Here is a 12,274-nt window from a genome sequence, read left to right on the forward strand (position 1 = left end):
GGCAGAGAGGCTATGGGGTGAGCCAAGACTGGCCTATCTGATCTCCCAGCTGTGGTGGGACGATGCTTTCTCTCTTATGTCACCTGAAGCCAGTTGGTAGGGACACCATACCAAGAGTTGATCTGATTTTTCCCACCAGGAAATTATCAGATTTCCTTGCATCCCACAACTGGGCAACAGTCACCAGAGAGCCCCACCTTCCAGGGCAGGGTGGAGGAAGATGAGGCCTCCCACCCTGAGAGCTAAGTAGTTGTCTCTCCAAGTGGTTAGACCCCGTTGGTTGCACCAAGAAGCTATGATCAATTCCTTGTGGGAGCCACGAGGGAACCCTCCCAGAGAGGATAACCTCACCAGGTGGTGTGGTGCTGGCTGGCAGCAGGTATGCACCATGTTGGGTAGCACCAGACGGACATCTCTCTTCCCCAGCAATCCCCGAAGATGCTGAGCTGGAGGGAGGAGGATACTCTTGAGGAAGGCTCCCAGCACTGGCTGCACACTCACCTTCGGTAGAGGATAGACTAGCTAGCTAGCTAGACCCAGGCTGCACCAAGTACACACCGACCTGACAGGCTCTCTCAATCGGCAGTCTTGGAAGAATAGGAAGCAGCAGAGGGGCCAGGAATCAGACCTGCACTGTGGACTTGGGCAGGGGAAACCCTCTCTGTGCCTCTTTCTCCTTCAGATCACCCAGGGTTTCCAGGTGTGTCCAACCTTTTGATGTTGCAACTTGATGTTGTCACCTATGAAGTTCATACACAAGGACTGCACATAAAAGTTACAGAAACAAATTTTTTAAAGCTCAATGTTTTAAAGAACTTTATGATTTTGTGTTGGGTTGCACGCAGAGCTGTCTTAGAGGCATGCCCCCCACAATGAGCTACAGTTTGGCCACACCTATCAGCCTTAGACACTGGGGACCACCCGGTGGCTAGCTTCACATAGCTCAGGACTACAGGGACACTGAACCTAGAGTCCCCAGGGGAACTCCAGACTAACAGTCTTCTAATTGGTAGCTAAAGGACCAGAGAGTCACATCGTGAACTGAGGGTCCTTCTATCACTTATTCCAGAAGCCCGAGTCCACTTGGGCAGCCTCTACTCTCTCCTGTGCCTGTTTCGAGTTTCTCAGCAGTAAACGGCTCCAGCCTGCTGTTGTGGCCTGCCAGCCTGCTGCTGTGGCCTGCCAACCTGTCCCGTCCAGGGGCAGCCACACCAGCAATCCCCTCCTTGTCTTGTGGCACCAGCCAGCTCACTGCAGGGCTTCATGGAAAGATCTCAGACCAAGAGCATCCCAGCCTCCGGACCTGGCAATAGGCACCACATCAGTGTCATTGATGCCCAGCTCTGCCCAGGTGCCTGCCTGCCTCTGAACATTGGGGCTCACAGGAAGGGAGAGAACCTCACTTCTTTTTATTTTTATTTCTAATTATGTGTACGTGCTTATAGGTGTGTACATGTGAGTGCAGGTGTCCACAGGGCCAGTCACTCCCGAGGTGACAGCAGTCATAGGCTACTTAACCTGAGTGCTGGGAGCAAACTTGGTCTTCTATGAGAACAGTGTAAGCTCTTCGCTGATGGGCCATCTCTCCAGCCCCAGACCTCACTTCTTGAAGGCACTCTGCTGCAAGAACCCCCGGCTAGCCACTTGAGAGGTCCACACGATCCCTGTAACCCCCAGTCCGACCCACCGAGCTCAGGACCCCTTCAGTCATGTTTCCAGGCTTTGCAGTACTAGGCAGTGTGTGGACCCACATTGCTTTGCGGTACCAGTGAAATCACACTCTCCTTGGGACTTTGGTCTCCACTTCAGGAAAACCAAAAACAACAATTCCATTCTGACCTCACCAGATTGCCAAAGGCTGCGTGGCCTACTGAAGGTGGGCGGTGTCAAGCTGTTCCTAGGATACTGCTCATCCAAAATGGCTGCGCTGAGCCCTGTGTCAGTGAATGGGGGTGGATTAGGTGTCAGAGCCCCTGTCTGAAGGCTCTGAGTGATCTAGCAGAGGAGACAGGTAGGACATTGAGGTAGACAGTGTGTCACAGGCAGAGGGCGACCCAAGACGGGCCCCTACCAAGTCACAGATGCTGAGCAGCAGTTTGACCATAGGACAACGCAGTGAGCGCTTCAGTGACAGGAGGAAGGCATGAAGGCAAGCATGACTAGGCCAGGGGACCTAGGCAGACCTGCATGCTAAGAGGACATGGGTGTCTGTCACGGACCCTTCTGCGGGGCTGAAAACCTGTGGGTGACCTGGACAAGAAAAGGTTTTAGCAAAAGAAGTTGATGGCTGAATCAGTAGTGAAAAAGTTCCCTGGGGTTGGGGGAAGGACTTTGATTGACAGTTATGGAAAAGACCTACAGTTGGGGGTGGGCAGTATGTAGGAAGGCTGGGGGCAGTTCTGTCCTAGCTGGGCAGATGGTGAGGAAAGGAATGGAGGGATGGTGGCACACTGACTTAGGAGGAAGGGACTGGGTGATAGAAGAGTTCTCTGTCTGGTACACTAGAACCTTCCTGTTCTACTAACCTGTCCAGTGACTCAGGCCAGCCTCTTCCTCTCTGGACCTTTGTTTCCCCATCTGGGAAGTAAGAGCACAGAGGAGCGCAGTGGCCCACACCCAAGCTCATACTGCTCTCCCTGAGAGGCTTTAAAGTACCAACCTTTCATGCTTCAGCAGTCGGGGCATTCACCTCTCCCCTGCCCCCCACAATTCATCCTTTCTTGAAGTATGGACTCTGGAGTTAGGGAGCCTCACCCACCCTCAGGTGAGGGCAGGTAACCTAGGCTGCATGTACAGAGTTTCAGCGCCACCTACTGCCCATCTGGAAAACCCCACCAGGTTCAGGCTTTTGGACCCAAGACCCTGTGGACTGAAGCACTTCTGGCCCCTCCCCAGCCCAGGCCTCTGAGCACATCAGGTCTTTCCTGGAGGACACGGGGTGGGATGGGAAGGACCACCTCCCCTTGCTTCCTCCGGGGATGGGCCTCCGTTCCGTTCCATTCATTCTCCCTGGCTCCACAGCTAGGCTACACCAAAAAGCCAGCTCCTTCTGTGCTTTCCCACCGCTGCTACCTTGGCCCAAATGCCACTCTCACTCTTGTCAAGTGAACGCCTCCCTCACCAGAGTGAAGACTGGAGGGCCTGACTTCTCTAGTAGCGTTTCCAAGGCCACAAACTGGTCGGCTCTTTCCAGCGTTCTGCCCTTCAAGCTCAGTATTTCGGTGATGCACGGTGACACACATCTGTCAGAAGACCACCTCTTGATCTTTTCATATACTGTCCCTCAAGTTCTTTGTCTTTCAGAACTTTCTTAACTGTTCTCAAGAAAGTCTACCCACCCAGGGGCCTGCACACCCCACATTGTGCTGTATGGATACCAGGGCTTCTGGTGGTCGAGACAGAAGGTGAACTGAAAAACTGGTCCCTCCCCTCTGAACCCAGGAACATTTACAGGCTGCTCCAGGGGCTGGAGGAGAGGGTGTGGAGGCTGCAGACCACAGGAAGCACCTTGCACCCAGGTACCCCACTGTCTCCAGTGGGAGATGGGGGCGTCTCAATTGATTGTAGAGGTGACCCTGAGCCCCAATCCACACGGGTCCTCAACCTGGAAGTGAAGAGCTCCCATCCACATGCAGTGCTGTACTGACCTGTGCTGACTGACCATGAAGGCACGGGGGCCGGGGGGGGGGAGTCTTCCAGGGAGGCAGGTGTGGCATTCCTCCATGTAGCTGGCTGGGCAGAGGGACTTCTGCTTGAGTCTAGTTACTGGGCTCACTTCCCAGTTGGGAGACTAAAGTATCCCAAAGCCTGCTCGATTCCCTCTGCCTTTAGCAGCACTGTAGGCCGAAGGTAGCTCACACCTAGATAAGTACAATGAATAATCAATACACACACGAACACGTGTTCAGTATCTGTAGCTGTCAGGAAAATACAAATCAAAACTACAAGGAGAATCCATCTCACCTTAGGACGGCTATCATCAAGAAAGCAACTTAAGAGTGCAGGCACGGGGTGAGAAGAGCTCTTACGTCAGAGGTTCTCCACCTGTGGGTCGAGAAGGAGTCACATGCCGGTATCCTGTATATCATCTACATAATTGATTCATCACAACAGCAAAATTACAGTTATAAAGTAGCAATGAAATAATTTTATGACTGGGGATCACCACAACATGGGGAACTGTGTTAAAGGGTTGCAGCATCAGGAAGGTTGAGAACCACTATGTATACTGCTGATGGGAATGTAAATTGTATTGTAGCCACTATGGAAATCAGTATGCAGGTTCCTGGAGAAACTAAAAAGAACTGTCATGTGATTCAGCTATACATCCTGGGTATACATTACCACTCCTGGGCATACACCCAAAGGAATCGAAAGCCAACACATAATTAAAATTCCTTCACATCTGTGTTTATAACGACACTAGTAACAACAGGCTAGTCCTGGGGTTGGCCTCTTACAGATGAATGAATGCATGAAGACACTGTGAACAGATGGGCACAGGGGTGTCCTGTTCAGTCATAAGTGAAAATGAAGTGTACCTGCAGGAAAAACGATGGACCTCAGAATCATCATGACAAGCAGAATAGCCAGACGCAAAGACAAATAGTGTGTCTTCTCTTGTAATCAGGATCAGAAAGTGTAGCGTTAAAGTAGATGGGGCCATGAGAGGGAAGGATCCTGAGAAAGTAGCGGGAGAGTGAGGTACCTTATGTGCACACATGAAGACGTCACAATGAAACCATTACGTTACAGGCCAAGGCCAGTTGTAGTGAGGGGCTGTGGAAGTAGTTCTCAGTTGATGGAGTGCTTGCTCAGCACGTACAAGGTCCCGGATTCGATCTCCAGCACCAGGTGAAGCCAGGCATAATGACACATTCCTATAATCCTAGCAATCAGGAGGTAGAGACGGGAAGATCTGGAGTTTAAGGTCATCTGCAAGTAAGAGGCCAGTCTGGGCTATATGAGACTCTGTATCAAAGCTAAAAGACAAAATGTAACCATAGGGGACAGTTGCTAACACAGAGATTCCAGGCCGTCTCCTAGAGACTAGGTAAATCTCAAGTAAGACAAGCAGGCAGTCCATGCTCCACATACTGTGACATGCTGAACACGTTAGAAAGTTTCCTGGGCTGATGATCTGATAAAACTAGCCCAGACAGGGTGGGGATGCAGAGGGCTGGGCTTGGAAGGGAAGGGTTTGAATCCCGAAGCCAGAGCTCTGCAGCTGTGAAGTTAACCTCTGCGTTCTGGTTTCCTCTTGCCTCAAAGAGAGGTGCTGTTCAGCTCCTGTAATATCAGAGATCTGGTGAAAGTGCCTTGCAAATTTCTCCCCAACCCTCGTTATTATTCCAGTCATTGCTGGTTTTCTATGAGAGAAGCCAGGCTGAGGGAGAATGATAGGTTCAGCAGTCTCTCCTGCAACGCCCCCCTGAGCCAGCCACAGGGAGTGAAGGCCCTCTTCCTCTGAGCCACAGCCACCCCTACTCTTCCCCGTTCCCAAATCTATAGGTTTCCCCTGGGTCTAGGCTGACTTAGTACATGTGTCATTTTCTCACCAGAATGTGACTTCTTCCTTCAGGGTGCTTCAGTCAGAGTCAGTGAGGACACAGGACCTAGAGGGAGGAGACAGACCTGAGCTCATTTCTTCCAGAGCTATGGGATCTAGGTCTGTGAATCAACTTCCGAGCCCTGTAGCTCGGAAATATGTAAATGAGATAACACTAGCAAAGGACTGTAACATCCGCCACTGGGTTGGCAACACAGGAGCTTGAGCTTGAGAGACAAGAAGCCATCACAGAAGTGGCTTTGGACCTGGGCATTCACAGGTGGCTAGGTAGAGTGGAAAGCTTCCTCCCCTCCCCTAAGGTCTGGCTACACTTTGTTGATGTTTGTAAGTGGGCAGCAAATAACCCTTGCATAGAATGTGTTGTTGCTTTTCTTTTAAAAACTGAAGTGAGGAAAAGATAGCAAGCTGAAACCAATTAAATCAGCACAGAGGGATTTATCAAAACATTGGCAAGCAGACCCATAGGACCACGAATGCTCAGCGGCTGAGTCCCAGACAGGCAAGGAAGGGGTTGAAGAGCAGTTCAGGGCACACCTGAAACCCTTGGATGCTTCTGGAATTTGCTGCATCAGGTACTCCTGGAACTGGGTGGGTGCAGGGGCTAACTCCAAGAAGACTGCGTGGAAATCTATTTAAGAAGCAGACCCCTGGGCTGCAGAGATGGCTCAGTGGTTAAGAGCGCTTTCTGTTCTTGCAGAGGACGAAGGTTCAGTTCTGGGCATCCACATAGTGGTTCATAACTGTCTATAACTTCAGTTTCAGGAGATCGGATGCCTTCCTCTGAACTCCATGGGTGTCATGCATGCACGTGGCACACACACATACATGCAGGGAAGTGGGCGTGTACATAAAATAAAAATTTGTTAACGTTTGAGGGGGTAGACTCCCAGTTTTTTTCATCCCACCCTCTGCAGAATAGCAACAAATGGTTCAGGAAGAATCAACTCAAGAGCTCAGGCAGGAGAAAAGAAGAGCTTTTCTCTTGATCAGTCTCTGAAGCGCCTCAACCAGATCCTTGTACACGGCTCTATTTTGTTCCCAGAGAACCAAGCCTGTGTTGTAATGTTCCATTCTCAGACATAAGCAGAGAGATGAGCAGGCACTTGGGGACACCCCCAGTGGGAGAGTCAGAGATTTTAAAGGATAAAAGTCGAAATAACAACAAAACTCCAGGGGGGATCTAAAACAGGATTTAGATAAGTGAGTCTAGAGAAAGCAGGCTTCAAGCAGAAAAGAATAATTAGTACTCTAACAAGTGAGGTATTATAGCCACAAACAAGAATGGGATGCCACAAAAAAAGAACTCTTGGGGATTAAATATAAAATAGTAGAAGTGGGGATTAAGAAGAACGGTTGGAAGAAAGTTTTGGGAAAACGGAGCAGAATGATGAAGAGAGAACAGAAAAGAGGCGATAATGAGGAAATATGGAAATTCAGCATCTGGATGGATGGCTGGGGGGATGGAAGAGCGATGGAAGAGCAATGGAAGGCTAGTACGAAACACTGACAGTCAACAAGACAGGGAAGTTATGATGGGAACCACCGCAGGGCAGCACAGACGGCTCACCAGGTTGGGAGCTTGCCTGAGCCTGACGGACGTCCTGAATTCAGCCCTTTGGAAGGTGCTGGAAGGTGCCCGGAAGGTGCTACCCTTTGACCCAGACTACGTCCATCTTTGTTAAATTAGCTGTGCTTACTCGTGAGAGAGTCCAGCACAATCTGGCCTGTGGACTTTAGAGATTCCTCCGGAGAAAGAGTAGGTAGGGGCCAGCAGATCATCCTAGAGTATCCAGTCATTCTTCCCAGCCTTCTGTATGCCATTCAGGCCTAATTGCACGTGGCCTTTTGCTACAGAATGTAGGATAAAAACTCTAGGGGAAGAAGACTCCATCTATGTTGCTATGCGGATGCCCTCATCAATCATGTGGCTGCTTTGGAGTCATCCACTCCCTTGTAAACAACCCCTCCTCTGTGCATGCCCTGGAAATAAGCCCCATAAACTCATTGGTTCCCCAGGGTGAACTTCAGTGAAATTGAGCTTTTGTTCATCATTCAGATCTTAGAGGAAGGGAGACATAGCTTATGTCTTCCCCCAGGAAGAATTTTAGCAGCAGGGACTCACACGGTGGTAGGAGAGAGTGACTCCTGCAAGCTGTCTTCTTACTCCCACTCAAGTCAGGCTTCAGAAGAGATGAGAGCATGAACCAAGGTAGAGGAAGATACAGCACCCAAGGAAGGATACGGCCAGGAGAGCAGGTCAAGGATGGTGGAGGCCAGTGGACTTGGAATGGAAAGCAACTCCTCCTGATGGTACAGGCTGGGAGGCTGGGAGGCTGGGAGAGCCTTCCAATAAACACCAGTGCACACTGAAACATGCTGAGATTAATGTCATTGTAGCTGCTGTGTGGGGACAGAAAAGTAATCACAGAAGACTACACACCTGAGCTGTCAGCAGTGTCACCTTGATCAGTTGCTGCAAAGAATTTTTGTAAGCCAAAGTTGTGGTGCAATTATGCCAAGGGGGGGAGCACAGACTGTACACATGGCTGTAGAATTGACAAGGGGAGTGGGTGATAGATCAAGAAGCAGCTTGGAAGGCAGGGACAGGGCAGATCTTGGAGACACCCTGGCCGGCCGGCCTAGCTTAATTGGTGAACTTCCGTTGCCAGTGAGAGATCCTATCTCAAGATGGACAGCTCCTCGGGGCTGGAGAGATGGCTCAGCGGTTAAGAGCACTGACTGCTCTTCCAGAGGTCCTGAGTTCAAATCCCAGCAACCACATGGTGGCTCACAACCATCCGTAATGAGATTGGATGCCCTCTTCTGGTGTGTCTGAAGACAGCTACAGTGTACTCATAAATAAAATAAAATTTAAAAAAAAAAAAAAAAAAGATGGACAGCTCCTGAAAATAACACCCAGGGTTGGTTTCTGGCCTCTAAACACACACAGACACACACACGCATGCACATACGCACATACACATACACACATCAGAGAGAGGAGGTAGGAGGGAGAGGGAAGCAAAATACCTTAAAGTTAAAAGCAGTTGTCTCCTTAGAGTGAAAAAGGATGTTACAAAGTTTCTAGACTTTCTAAAACCTATACATCCACAACTAAACTTAAAAGAGTGCATTCCTACATGCTCCTAAGCCAAGGGGCCACTAATGGCCCTGGGCAGTCCTTTTCAACTGAAGTCTTACATTAACATGGACCAATTCCTCAGTGGTAGCAGTGGTAGCAGTGGTAGCAGGGGTGCCGTGGAGGATGCTGGGAGCTAAGCCAACTAAGTGGATGTCTTTTGAGATGCCTTTTGTGGTCCCTGCAGCCTGTAGTGATGCTTCCTCCCCTCACCTACATCAGCTCGTTTTACCTTGATGAGTATCCAGTTTCAACAGTCTAGCAGATGTTTACCGGGTCTCACTGCTGCCAGCAGACTCCGAAGTCTTCTAAGGACAGTGACTTGGGCACAGATTAGCCACTCCTTTGCTCCATGTGTAAATGATCAGCAGCTACTGAGCATCAGGCTCCGGGACAATATGACCCTGGCTGCTTAGTCATCAGAAGGATTACCCTTAGTCTTGCTCTGCCTCATGGTTCTGGAACAACGAAAATACTTGACAAATAGCCTGTTTGAGTGGCTGGGGCTTCTGCATTCCCAGTGTGCTGTAGGATTTGAATAACTCTCAGAACCTTGTAGCAAAGTGCCAAGATGTTCCGTGTATCGGTAGATGGGATGCAGAAGAGAATGGGCTCTGAGCCTGGGAGGTATAACTGGGAACTGAGTGCGGAGAGAGAGGACGTGGGCGGGGGGGGGGGGATGCTCAGGGGGTTCATGGTGTCTCGGAGGCCTGCTGTAGAAGAATGGGAGCAGGGGAGATAGGGAAGCAGGGTATCTCAAAGCAGCTCCAGAACAGCCTGGATGGAGAAGTGACTCATCCTGGCCTGTCCCAGTCAGAGCTGTCCAGCTCACTGCCCCTTGGTCTGGCTTCCAATGTCCAGCTTGCCGAGTTCCTCATCTGGAAAGATGTTTGAGCCAGATTCTTCCCACACCCTGGGACAGGGTGGGTGGGGTCCCAGGCCCTGCCTCCTCTCCTTTGGCTGCTGCATAGCTGAAGATGCTGGCTCAAGGACTCCAGGAGAATGGGACACGAGCTCACTTAACTCAGAAGTTTCCAGATTTTATGGACTGGCAAGTTTGAACTAAAGAGATGGCTACCAACATCAAATTATCATCTTGGCTTTCTTTTTTTAATTTTGTTAAGAACATTCCAAGTAACACTCCTCATAAAGTGTGTTTGTGCTGCACACGCATGTGAAGGCCAGAAGAGGGTATCACATCCTCTGGAGCTGAAGTTACAGCAGCTGCTTTGAGCAGCTTGACGTGGTCCTGGGAATCTCAGCAGCCTCAGGAACCACCTACTGTCTGGGGAGGTAGCTTAGTGGTCAATCTCTTCCTAGCTTATATGAGGCCCCGAGTCCCATCCCCAGCATTGGAGATCACCTCGGTGTCCTGTTTCCTGTCATGATCGATGCTTACCATAGACTCATGCAGTGGAAGTGCCTCAAGCCATCCAGCCTGAGTACATACTAGACATGTAGGGACGTCATTCCTGAAACCATCATGTGCAGTATGGCCCTGGTATTTAAAGATACATTTAATTGAAAAATGTAAGGTGGCTGGACTTGACCTGCCTTGGGCAGCGAGGGAATAAAGAAAGAACAGACACAGCTACAGAAGATCTGGGGTCGAGTGAACTGTGTATGCTCTGATGGAGTTCCACCTACTGTGCAGCCACCCAGATCCTCGGCATTTAATACAGTAGCCGGGGGATGGGACCAGCTAGTCTGAGTAGAAGACTTCTGCTTGCCAGCCAGCCAAGGATGCACACCTCCAGAAGCTGCAGTTGCTAGGTGTTTGCACACACAGGCCAATCATTTGTAAACATTTGCACTTGTCAGTATTCACTCTCAGAGCAGAGAAGGCTTTGCCGTTCCTCTGAGCTTCACCCGGATATGGCAGGGAAGCTGAGCTTCTTCCATGGGCCCGAGTGACTAGGTCCTTGACATGGCCCTGCCTACATCAAACAAACACATTCACTCAAGGCTTCTCTGCTCCCCACATATGAGGAAGACATGGGTTAAAGGGCAGTCACTCATCCTAAAGGGGTACACTAGAAAAGCTTCCATTGCTTATTTTATATGTATAATATCAAAACAACTTCCAGGGGAGAAATGACTAAAACCCCACTTCACAGCTCCACTCCACACCGGCTTTCAAGGTTCACTACAGGGGTTTCACATCCAGCCCCAGCTCCTCACTCTGATCCAGGTGAGGAGAATCCAGTTCCTCCTTAGTTATCTTGAGGGGAGTGAAAGGCACACCCAGAATACCTCTAAGAAATATGCACTGTTCATAGAACACGGCGAAAGAGGCTGAGAATCAACTGCCAGCCCTGCTATCTAACCCTCCTGCCTCAAAGGCCAGGCCAGATGGAGGGGATTTAGACATCAGGTATCAGGTGATCAGAGCTTTGTCTGAAAGGGATGCTGTAGACCCAAGAGACCCCGGCCAGTCTCTCCATTGGCAAGCTCTCAGGGGATGCCAGTCTCCCTTGGACAAAATCTGAGACCTGGAGAAAGGTTGCCTCACTCAAAGTCACACAACAGTTTGGGGAAAACCTGGGCTCTGAGGCCATTCCCTCTCCTCAAAGGCTGAAAGGTCCAGTAGTGCTCATTCCTGGCCCTGAGAGCTGCTCACAGGTCCTGCCACGAGGCTATCATCCTTCAGACAGACCTTCAGGGCCCACACTGGGCTGCGGGGAATGGTTTGAGTTACTTGCATGGAGACTTCCCGTCAGAAGCCAGACAGCACTCTCTGGTTGGCAGGAATACAGCTCAGCAGGGCGGAGCTCCCACAAGAGGCCAAAGCTGCTACAATGGAGGACTTCAGCCACCCAAGCCTGTTCAGGGCTGCTGTCACCAAGCATAGCCTGACACCCTGGCTCTGGTAGAGAATGGGTGGGGAGGGAGCGGAGGTTAGCAAGGTTCTGCCAGGTGGGTTGGGAGGGATATTTGGCCTCTGCAAAACGGGTCTCTTTCCATCTGGAGAGCTTCGCTCAGCTGGCCTCCTCCTTGTTTCTGTCTTCTCAGCCATGCCCAGTCTCCATCGACTGCATAAAGCCTCTTTGATTAATGAGGCCGTGAAGAAGCTGCCTCAGGTTCTGGCCTTCACCACCCAATCTGGAAAGTAGTTGATTATATGTGATAATCTTTTGAAAGGATTTATCTTCATTATTTGTTAAGTGTGTGTGTGTTTGTGTGTGTGTGTGTGTGTTCGTGCATGTGTGTGCAGTGCCCATCGAGGCAGGGAAGGGGTGTCACATCCCCTGGAACTGGACTTACAGAGGTTTGTGATTACTTGTAGTGGATACTCAGAATTGAACTTGGGTTCTCTGGAAAAGCAGCAGTAAATGCTGTTATGTGCAGAACTCTCTCTCTAGCCCTATAAGCGAGAGTCTTTAAGAAGTCTATTGGCGCCTGGCGGTGGTGGCACACGCCTTTAATCCCAGCACTTGGAAGGCAGAGGCAGGCGGATTTCTGAGTTCGAGGCCAGCCTGGTCTACAGAGTGAGTTCCAGGACAGCCAGGGCTACACAGAGAAACCCTGTCTCGAAAATCAAAAAAAAAAAAAAAAAAAAAAAAAAA

Source organism: Grammomys surdaster, unplaced genomic scaffold (genome assembly GCF_004785775.1).
Source record: "Grammomys surdaster isolate TR1022 unplaced genomic scaffold, NIH_TR_1.0 203, whole genome shotgun sequence".
NCBI lineage: Eukaryota > Metazoa > Chordata > Mammalia > Rodentia > Muridae > Grammomys > Grammomys surdaster.